Consider the following 11,262-nt stretch of genomic DNA (forward strand, 5'->3'; position numbering starts at 1 on the left):
GAGAGGGAGTCTCGCTCTGTCGCCCAGGCTGGAGTGCAGTGGCCGGATCTCAGCTCACTGCAACCTCCACCTCCCGAGTTCAAGCCATTCTCCTGCCTCAGCCTCCCAAGTAGCTGGGACTACAGGCACCCGCCACCACGCCCAGCTAATTTTTGTATTTTTAGTAGAGACAGGGTTTCACCGTGTTAGCCAGGATGGTCTCGAACTCCTGACCTCGTGATCCACCTGTCTCGGCCTCCCAAAGTGCTGGGATTACAGGCTTGAGCCACCGCGCCCAGCCCTGTTGTTTCTTTCTTATCTTTGTGGTCTTATGTTCTTTCAGTCTTTGAATTTGCTGTCCTTTGAATGGATTGTTTTGCTTTTTTTCTTCTTTAATGCCTTTGTTGGGGGTTTGATTATGGTATAAAGTGGGTTTGGTTGACTGCCTTCTATTCTAATCTACTCCTGGGTCTTAGAGAACCCCCCTCTGCAATTACTGTCTTCCTGTCTGTATTTCTTTTGTTGGGGGTTGTGGTCCATGGGGCTCCCTCAGGCTGGGCCATCAGTTGGCCAGCTAGCTGTGTCCTTGCCCATAGTCTGCTGTTTATGTGCTTCCTAGGGGAAAGATAGGGTTGTGTCTACTCACAGAGTTCAGGTGGAACTGGGACTTTTGGGTTGGAAACTCTTCCTGGGTATTGCCTGTCTTACTCTGGGTGGCTAGGGATTGGTGGGGTTGCCAGTCCTGCCTTTCAGGTTTTTTTCAGGGCAACAGGAGGCTGTGCCCCTCAATACATTCAGGCAAATGTAGGGCCACTGGGCTGGAAAACCTAGCAGGTGTTGCCTGCCTGGATATGATTGGAAGGGGTTATAGGGTCATGCACCCTGCCATTCAGGCATTTCCCAGAACAACAGTAGGCTGCATCCTCCAGCCAGGCTCACACAGAAGCAAGGCAGCTGAGCTAGAAGCTCTAGGAGGTGTTGCCCACCTGGATACTAGTGGTGGTGGTAGGTGGAGTCTCTTGCTCTGCCATCCAGATATTTCCTGTGACAACTGGAAGCTGCACCCTCCAGCTGACCTTACACAGCTGTGGAGCCACTGGGCCAGAGGCTGTAACAGGTGTCACCTGCCTGGCTACCAGTGACTGGGGCTGTTGGGGTCTCATGCTCTGTGGTCTGGATGTTTTATGTGACAACAGGAGGCTACACCTTCCAGCTGAGTTCACACAAAAGTGGGACCTCTGAGCTGGACACTCTAGCAAGCATTGTGGAGTGTCCTACTAGTGGTGGGGGTGGGAGGATTGGCTGACCAAGTTTGAACCAAAGTACAACTGCTGGGCCAGAAGTTGCCACTGAGGCCTGGCTGGCACGCAATGATGGAGCAATGTTACTGCTCCCTGACACCGCAGCTGACTGGATCCTCTATTGGGTTTGTGGCACTGGTGCTTATCTGCTCCAGGGCCCAAGGCTCGTGGCAGTCCTCTTGGACTCAGAAGTTGCCCCTGCAAAATTTCTGTGTGGCTCTCTGCCTCAGTCTAGAAGTACTGTGGAGGAAGGTGCAGGGCGGGTGACAGGGTGATTCTCCTGTTCCCAGTCTTGCACAGGTCCCTGTGGAGAGTGTAAATTCCCCTGTGGACTGTCACTCACCCTTTCCAGTGTTGGAGGGGTCCTCCTGGCTCTGTGCTGAGCCCAGATGGACTGGTGCCCAGCTTTACTCCTTTGTGTTCTCTGTGTTCCTCTGCCCTGGTGGACCCCAACGTGGTTTCTCATATGCCTGCAGCAACTGTGTTCATCAACCCTTTTGCTTCCTCTCCCTGACAGTGACACACATAAGCTGCTTCTAGTCTGCCATACTGGCCCTGCCCACTTTTAAACACAACTATATAATTTATAAGCATATAAGTATCTCCCTTTTCAATCATGATAATAGTAATTTGAGTTTAATTTGTCCCCCTGTATTTTAAGAATTTATTCATGTTTTTATTCTTTTAAATAACAGTTTGTGTCGCTTTTTACTTGTCTGGGACAAGTTTTTTCTATTACATTAACTTATGCTAAAAGTTTTATGTTCTACTTTTTCTTTTAGTCTTTTAAAGTGGAGGCTTATGTTGTTGATTTTAAGTCTTTTCTAATCTATACATTTAAGAATGTAATTTTCCCTCTACGCTAGACACTGCTTTAGATGCATCTAATAATTTTTATGTTGTATTTGTATTATTCACTTCAAAATATATTCTAATTTCTATTGTGATTTCTTCATTGACTCTGTGGTAACTTAGAAATGTATTTCTTAATTTTGTCTTAGTTGGTTATTCTCTCACCTTTGGTTATTGACAGCTACTTTAATTTCTTCTCAGCTGGAGAATATACTTTGAATTATTTGAAATGTATTAGTATTTCATCAAGACCTGACATATAATCACTTGTTAAGAATATGTACTCTTAACAAGTGTACAATATAGAGAGAAGCATTCTGTGTATGGTATTTCATGTTTATTATGGTGTTCAGATCTTTTCTATACTTACAGCAAACTGTACAAAATTAATGAATCATTTACCCTCTTTTATCTGTAAAATAAATGTATCTACTTGAGATAATGAAAACTAATAATGTCACTTATTACTCAATTCTAAAGACTTTTATTTTTTTAAAGAAAAGCTTTATTAAGATATAATTCACATACTATACAACTCACACATTTTAAGTACACAGTTCAATGGCTTTTACAATATTCAAAAAAGTCACATCTAATTTCAAAACATTTCATCACCCCACAGAGAAGATATTTTGTGACCATTGGGAGTCAGGTACCATTCTCCCCTTTCCTCATTTCTCCTCCACTCCTAAGCAGCAACCAATCCAATTCCTGTAGATGCCAATTCTGCACATTTCATATAAATGGAATCATACAATATATGGTCTTTGTGACTGCTTCTTATACTTAATATATTAAAGCCTTGCCTGTGTTGTAGTATATGTCACTTTATTCTTTTTTATATGGCTGGATGGTATTCCATTGCATAGATAATGACACTTTTTTTTTTTAATCTATTCATCAGTTGATGGATGGATCATTTAGTTTGGTTCGTTGCCACTTTTTGACTGTTAAAAAATAATACTGTCAACATTTATGTGATAAATCTATTTTGACCATTTTGAGGAATTGCCAAACTATTATTTATAATGGCTTACCATTTTGCCTTCTCACCTGGCATCCTTGCTGAACTTTGTTATTATCTATCTTTTCTGATTATAGCCACCCTAGTGTGCATGAAGTGGTGTCTTCTTGGGGTTTTGATGTACATTTCCCTTCTGACTAATGATGTTGAGCATTATTTCATGCACTTATTGGTAATTTGTATATCTTCTTTGGAGAAATATATATTCAAATTATTTTTTGATTTTAAAATATGGGTATCTTTTTATTGAGTTTTTTAAAAATTTCTTAAAATTTTAGACTCAGAAGGTACATTGTATGTTTGTTACATGGATATATTGTGTAATGTGGAATTTGGGTTCTAGTGTAATCATCACCCAAATATTGAGCATTGTGCCCAGTAGGTAATGTTTCAACCCATATTCGCCCTCTTCTCCCCATCATTTTTGGAGTCCCCAGTGTCTATTCTTTTCATCTTTATGTCCAGTGTGCCTATTGTTTATCTTCCACTTATAAATGAGAACATGCAGTATTTGATTTTATGTTTCTGAGTTAGTTCATTTAGGACATTGGCCTCCAGCTCTATCTGTGTTGCTGCAAAGGACATGATTTCGTTCTTTTTATGGCTGCATAGTGTTCCATGGTGTGTGTGTGTGTGTGTGTGTGTGTGTGTATCTATATCTATATATATCTCACATTTTCTTTGCCCAAGTTTCATGACTTGGTTATTATCAACAGTGCTGCAATGAATATATGAATGCAGATGCCTTTTTAATGTAATTATTTATTTTTCTTTGGGTAAATACCCACTAGTGGGATTATTGGCTCAAATTGTAATTCTATTTTTAGGTCTTTTACAGTCACCATACTGTTTTCCAAAGAGGTTGAATTAATTTTCATTTCCAAGAACTGTGTGTAAGCGTTCCCTTTTCTCAACATTCATGCTGGCATCTGTTGTTTTTTGACTTTTTCATAGTAGCCATTCTGATGCATGTGAGATGATATCTCATTGTGGTTTTAATTTGCATTTCTCTAATGATTAGTGATGTTGAACATTTTTTTGTGTGTTTGTTAGCCACTTTTATTCTTTTGAGGAATGTCTGTTCAGGGCCTTTGCCTGTTTTTTGTTGTTGTTGTTGTTGTTGTTGTTGGTTTATCTTTTTTTAGTGTGTGTGGGAGTTGTTTGAGTTACTTGTGGATTCTGGATGTTAGTCCTTTGTCAAAGGCATAATTTGCAAATATTTTCTCCTACAATGTAAGTTGTCTGTTTGCTATGTTGATTATATATTTTTTTCTACAGAACCTTTGTAGTTTAAGTCCTGTTTGTCTATTTTGTTTTGTTGCATTTGCTTTTGGGGTTTTGTTACAAATTATTTGTCTAGAAAACTAGAGTTTTCCCTAGGTTTTCTTCCAGGCTTTTTATAGTTTCAGGTCTTGCATTTAAGTCTTTTTATAGTTTCAGGTCTTGCATTTAAGTCTCTCACCATACTGTGTATGGTGAGAGATAAGGATCCAAGTTTAATTCTGCATATGGCTAGCTAATTTTCCCAGCACTATTCATTGAATTAGATGTTCTTCCCCCGTTTTGTTTTTGTCAACATTAGTTAATTGTGGGCATGTGACTTTATTTCTGGATTATCTATTCTATTCCATTGATAATGTGTCTGTTTTTCTTCTAGTATCATGCTGTTTTAGTTACTATAGTTTTGTAATATAAGTTAAAGCTATATAATGTGATGCTTCCAGATTTGTCCTTTTTACTTAGGATTGCTGTAGCTATTCAGAATTTTTTGTTTGTTTGTTTGTTTCATATGAACTTTAGGATTATTTTTTCTAATTCTTTGAAAAATGATGTTGGTAATTTGATAGGAATTGTGTTGAATCTGTAGATTGCTTTGGGTACTATGGTCATTTTAACATTACTGATCCTAACACACCATGAGCATGGGATGTTTTTCCATTTGTTTGTGTCACTTACAATTTCAACAGTGTTTTGTAGTTCTTCTTGTAGAATTCTTTCACCTCCTTAGTTAAATGTGTTCTTAGGTATATTTGTGTGTGTGTGGCTGTTGAAAATGGGATTGAATTCTTAATTTGGCTCTCTGAAGGTTATTGGTTAATAGAAATGTAACTAATTTTTGTACACTGATTAATTTTTAATTTTTTGCTTTGGGCCCACCAAATGGGAGGGGGAGATGCAAGATGGTGGCAGTTACAAACTCTGGCTCCAGCCTCACGCTGCTCCACTGCCCAACCTGGGCGAGTAAGCCCCGTCCTGGTCGACATCTGGATGCAGTCAAATGAGACAAACTAATTGAGAAACTGATTATTGGTGAAAGTAAATATTACTTATTTGGGAGAAACCTTGATTTGTGTGACTTTACCATTGAACACCAGTCTTGCACTCGGTTCCATGCTACATTTGTCTACCACAAGCATCTGAGGAGAGTTTTCCTAATAGATCTGAATAGTACCCACAGCACTTTCTTGGGTCACATTCGGTTGGAACCTCACAAGCCTCAGCAAATTCCTATCAATTCCAGGATCTCATTGATGCATCCACAAGGGCATACACTCTGTGTGAGACACTTCAGCCATTGCCATTGGCTGTGAAAGGAGTTGAGAAGATGGGTGAAGAGGATGATGAACTCAAGTGCTTACTGGGGCTTCCAGAGGAGGAAACTAAGCTTGATAACCTGACATAGTTCAACGCTGCCCACAACAAGTGGATTTCCACCCTTACCATTGAGGAGGGAAATCTAGACATTCCAAGACCAAAGAGGAAGAGGAAGAACTCATGGGTGACATTCAGTGAGGATGATGAGATCATCAACTTAGAGGATGTGGATCCCTCAGTTGGTCGATTCAGGAACTTAGTGCAAACTGCAGGGGTCTCAGTCCAGAAGAAGCAGGGGGAGGGCCCTGGCTCCTTGGGCCTGGAGGAATCAAGGAGAAGGCGCATGCAGAACTTTGCCTTCAACAGAGGACATCCCCCACACACAGTGAAGCAGACTCCCAGCTTCCATGAGACAGCACTCATCGGTGGCTTGTTTATGCCATGCCCAAACCTTGCCTCTGATGTGGACTTGACTCCCATTGTGCCGGCAGCAGTGAATACAAACCCTGCACCAAACCTTGCTGTCCATAACCCTGAAACTGTAAATGAACCCAAGAAGAAGACGTACGCAAAAGAGACTTGGCCAGGCAAGAATCCCACATCTTCCTTACTGATTTGATATTTTTGGTCATGGAGAAATGTGGGATTGGGTGGGAATAGGGTGGAAGGGTGATGGGGAGCTAGTGAACTAGGGAGAAAAACTTTCCATGTGTGCAGTATCAGTTTTGTTTTTTGATGGAGTCTTTAGGTTTTTTCCAAATATAAAATTATATCATCTACAAGGAAGGATAATTTGACTTCTTCATTTCCAATAAAGTTGGATGCCCTTTCTTTCTGGTCTGATTGCTCCACATAGGACTTCCAGTGCTATATTGAGTAACAGTGGTGAAAGTGAGCATCCTTGTCATGTTACAGATCTTAGGGGAAGGGCTTTCAGTTATTACCCACTCAGTATGAAACTAGCTGTGGGTCTGTTGTATATGGCTTTTTATTGGGTTAAGGTATGTTCATTATATACTCAGTGTTTTTAGGGTTTTTATTATGAAGGGATGTTGAATTTTATAACATGCTTTTTTAGTATTAATTGAAATGATTACTTGATTTTTGTCCTTCATTCTGTTGATATGATGTATCACATTGATTGATTTGCATATGTTGAACCATCCTTGCATCCCTGAAATAAATCTCACTTGGTCATGATAAACAATCTTTCTAACATATTGTCAAATTTGATTTGCTAGTATTTTGTTGAGAGATTTTATATCAATGTTCATCAGGGTTATTGATCTGTAGTTTTCTTTCTTTGATGTGTCTTTGTCTGGTTTTGGTATCAGGATAGTACTTGACCATAGAATGAGTTTGGAAGTACTCCCTCCTCTATTGTTTTGGAATAGTGTGTTTAGGATTGGTATTAGTTCTACTTCGAATGTTTGGGTTGCAAGGCATGATGGCTTATCCCTGTAATCCCAGCAGTTTGGGAAGCCAAGGCAGGAGGATCTCTTGAGCCCAGGAGTTTGATACCAACTTGGGCAACATGGTAAGACCTTGTCTCTACAAATAATAATAATAATAGAGTAAATAGGCATGATGGCATGAATTTGTTATCATAGCTACTTGGGAGGCTGAGATGGGATAATTGCTTGAGTCCTGGCGGTCGAGGCTGCAGTGAGCTGTGATCACACCACTGTCCTTCGGCCTGGGCAACAGAGCAAGATCCCATCTCAAAAATAAAATAAAATAATAATAAAGTAATAAAATAACAAAAATAAATGTTTGATAAAATTAGTGAATCCATCGAGTCCTGTGCTTTTCTTTGCTAGAAGACTTTTTATTACAGTTTTGATCTTATTATGTATTAGTCTGTTCAAGTTTTGGATTTCCTCATGGTTCAATCTTGGTAAGTTTTACGTGTTTAGGAATTTGTACATTTTTTTCTAGGTTTTTCAATTTATGGAATACAGACCACTGCTCGTAGTAGCCTCTAATGATCCTTTGAAATTCTGCCACATCTGTTGTAATGCCTTCTGTTTCATCTCTGTTTTTATTTATTTGAGTCTTCTCTTTTTTTTTTCTTGGTGTGGCTAAAGGTTTGTCAATTTTGTTTATCTTTTCTTTTTTTATTATACTTTAAGTTCTTGGGTACATGTGCACAAGATGCAGTTTGGTTACATAAGTATACATGTGCCATGTTGGTTTGCTGCACCCATCAACTTATCATTTACATTAGGTATTTCTCCTAATGCTATCCCTCCCCCAGCCCTCCACCCCCCGACAGGCCCTGGTATGTGATGTTCCCTTTCCTGTGTCCATGTGTTCTCATTGTTCAGCTCCCACTTATGAGTGAGAACATGCAGTGTTTGGTTTTTCTCTTCTTGTGTTACTTTACTAAGAATGATGGTTTCCAGTTTCATTCATGTCCCTTCAAAGGACATGAACTCATCCGTTTTTATGGCTACATAGTATTCCATGGTGTGTATGTGGCACATTTTCTTTATCCAGTCTGTCATTGATGGGCATTTGGGTTGATTTCAAGACTTTGCTCTTGTGAATAGTGCTGCAGTTAGCATATGTGTCCATGTGTCTTTAGAGTACAATGATTTATAATCCTTTGGGTATATACATGGTAATGGGACTGCTAGGTCAAATGGTATTTCTGGTTCTAGATCCTTAAGGAATTGCCACATTGTCTTCCACAGTGGTTGAAGTAATTTACACTCCTGTGAACAGTATACAAGTGTTCCTATTCCTCTACATCCTTTCCAGCATCTGTTATTTCCTGACTTTTTAATGATCACCATTCTAACTGGCATGAGATGGTATCTCATTGTGGTTTTGATTTGCATTTCTCTAATGACCAGTGATGATGAGCATTTTTTCATGTTTGTTGGCTGCATAAATGTCTTCTTTTGAAAAGTGTCTGTTCATATCCTTCGCCCATTTTTTGATGGGGTTGTTTGTCCTTTTTTCTTGAAAATTTTCAAGTTCTTTGTAGATTCTGGATATTAGCCCTTTGTCAGATGGATAGATTGCAAAAATTTTTTCCCAATCTGTAGGTTGCCTGTTTATTCTGATGATAGTTTCTTTTGCTGTGTAGAAGCTCTTTAGTTTAATTAGATCCAATTTGTCTATTCTGGCTTTTGTTGCCATTGCTTTTGGTGTTTTAGTCATGAAGATTTTGCCCATGCCTATGTCCTGAATGGTATTGCCTAGGTTTTCCTGTAGGGTTTTTATGGTTTTAGGTCTTACATTTAAGTATTTAATCCATCTTGAGCTAATTTTTATATAAGGTGTAAGGAGGGATCCAGTTTCAGCTTTCTACATATGGCTAGCCAGTTTTCCCAGCACCATTTATTATATAGGGAATCATTTCCCCATNGGATAGATTGCAAAATTTTTTCCCAATCTGTAGGTTGCCTGTTTATTCTGATGATAGTTTCTTTTGCTGTGTAGAAGCTCTTTAGTTTAATTAGATCCAATTTGTCTATTCTGGCTTTTGTTGCCATTGCTTTTGGTGTTTTAGTCATGAAGATTTTGCCCATGCCTATGTCCTGAATGGTATTGCCTAGGTTTTCCTGTAGGGTTTTATGGTTTTAGGTCTTACATTTAAGTATTTAATCCATCTTGAGCTAATTTTATATAAGGTGTAAGGAGGGATCCAGTTTCAGCTTTCTACATATGGCTAGCCAGTTTTCCCAGCACCATTTATTATATAGGGAATCATTTCCCCATTGCTTGTTTTTGTCAGATTTGTCAAAGATCAGATGGTTGTAGATGTTTGGTGTTATTTCTGAGGCCTCTGTTCTGTTTTGTTCATCTTTTGTATTGTTTTATTCAATTCAACTTTATTTCTTTAGTATTTCTTTACTGCTACTAATTTTGGCTTTGGTTTATTCTTGCCTTTCTAGTTCTTTAAGATGCATCATTAGGTTGTTCATTTGAAGTATTTTATCTTGTCTTTTTTCCACCTACTTGTCGTCTTTTTAGATGTAGGTACTAACTGCTATAAGCTTTCCTCTTAGTACTGCTTTTGCTGTATCCCATAGGTTTTGGTATGTTGTATTTTCATTTACATTTACTTTAATAAATTTTAAAATTTTCTTAATATATTTATTGACCCACTGGTTATCCAGGAGCATGCTGTTTAATTTCCATCTCTTGGTATAGTGTCCAAAATTTCTCTTGTTATTGATTTCCAGTTTTATTCCATTGTGGTCAGAGAAGACACATGATATAATTTCAACTTTTTAAGACTTGTTTTGTGACCTGACATATGATTCACCCTTGAGAATGATCCATGTGCTGAGGAGAAGAATCTATATTCTGCATCCTTAGATGAACTGTTCTGTAAATATATATTAGGTTTATTTAGTCTATAGTACAGATTAAGTCTGGTATTTCTTTGCTGATTTTATGTCTGGATGTCTGTCCGGTACTGAAAGTGGAGTGTTGAAGTCCCCATCTGTTACTGTATTGGGATCTATCTCTTTAGCTCTAATAATATTTGCTTTATGTATCTGGGTGCTCCAATGTTGGGTGATATATATTTATAGTTGTTATAGCCTCTTGCTGAATTGATTGCTTTATCATTATACAGTGAACTTGTCTCTTTTTATAATTTTTGTCTAGATATCTGTTTTATCTGATATAAGTTTAGTTACTTCTGCTCTTTTTTGATTTCCATTTGCATGAAATCTTTTCCCATTCCTTTGTTTTCAGTCTATGTGTGTCCTTATGGATGCAGGATGTTTCTTGTAGGCAAGAAATTGTTGATTTTTTTTTTTTTTAACCACTTCATGTCTTTTAAGCAGAGAAGTCAGTCCATTTTCTTTCTTTCTTTTTTTTTTTATTGAGACAGAGTCTCGCTCTGTCACCCAGGCTGGAGTGCAGTGGCCGGATCTCAGCTCACTGCAAGCTCCGCCTCCCGGGTTTACACCCTTCTCCTGCCTCAGCCTCCCGAGTAGCTGGGACTACAGGCGCCCGCCACCTCACCCGATTATTTTTTTGTATTTTTTAGTAGAGACAGCGTTTCACCGGGTTAGCCAGGATGGTCTCGATCTCCTGACCTCATGATCCGCCCATCTCAGCCTCCCAAAGTGCTGGGATTACAGAGTCAGTCCATTTTCATTCAGTATTGTTATTGATAAATGAAGACTTACTTCTCTATTTTTGTTATTTGTTTCCTGGTTGTTTTGTGGTCTTATCTTCCTTCTTTTCTTCCTGTCTTCCTGTTAGTGAAGGTGATTTTCTCTGACAGTGTTTTAATTTTTTGCTGTTTATTTTTTGTGTTATGTTGTATGTTTTTAGATTTGAAGTTAACATGAGGCTTGCAAATATGTCATAACCCTTTGTTTTAAACTGATGACAACTTAACACTGATTGTTTATTTATTTATTTATTTATTTATTTATTTATTTATTGAGACCGAGTCTCGCTCTGTCGCCCAGGCTGGAGTGCAGTGGCCGGATCTCAGCTCACTGCAAGCTCCGCCTCCCGGGTTCACGCCATTCTCCT

The 11,262-nt window shown here is 38.7% G+C and overlaps 1 protein-coding gene and 1 pseudogene across 1 annotated transcript in view; both read left to right on the forward strand.

Annotated features, from left to right (window-relative positions):
- Positions 1-11,262, forward strand: part of SPATA6 (spermatogenesis associated 6) — a 127,229-nt gene that overhangs the window by 90,626 nt on the left and 25,341 nt on the right. The window lies entirely within an intron of this gene.
- LOC108526688 (nuclear inhibitor of protein phosphatase 1 pseudogene) lies at positions 5,337-6,370 on the forward strand (annotated as a pseudogene).

Source organism: Rhinopithecus bieti, unplaced genomic scaffold (genome assembly GCF_001698545.2).
Source record: "Rhinopithecus bieti isolate Rb0 unplaced genomic scaffold, ASM169854v2 scaffold_3764, whole genome shotgun sequence".
NCBI lineage: Eukaryota > Metazoa > Chordata > Mammalia > Primates > Cercopithecidae > Rhinopithecus > Rhinopithecus bieti.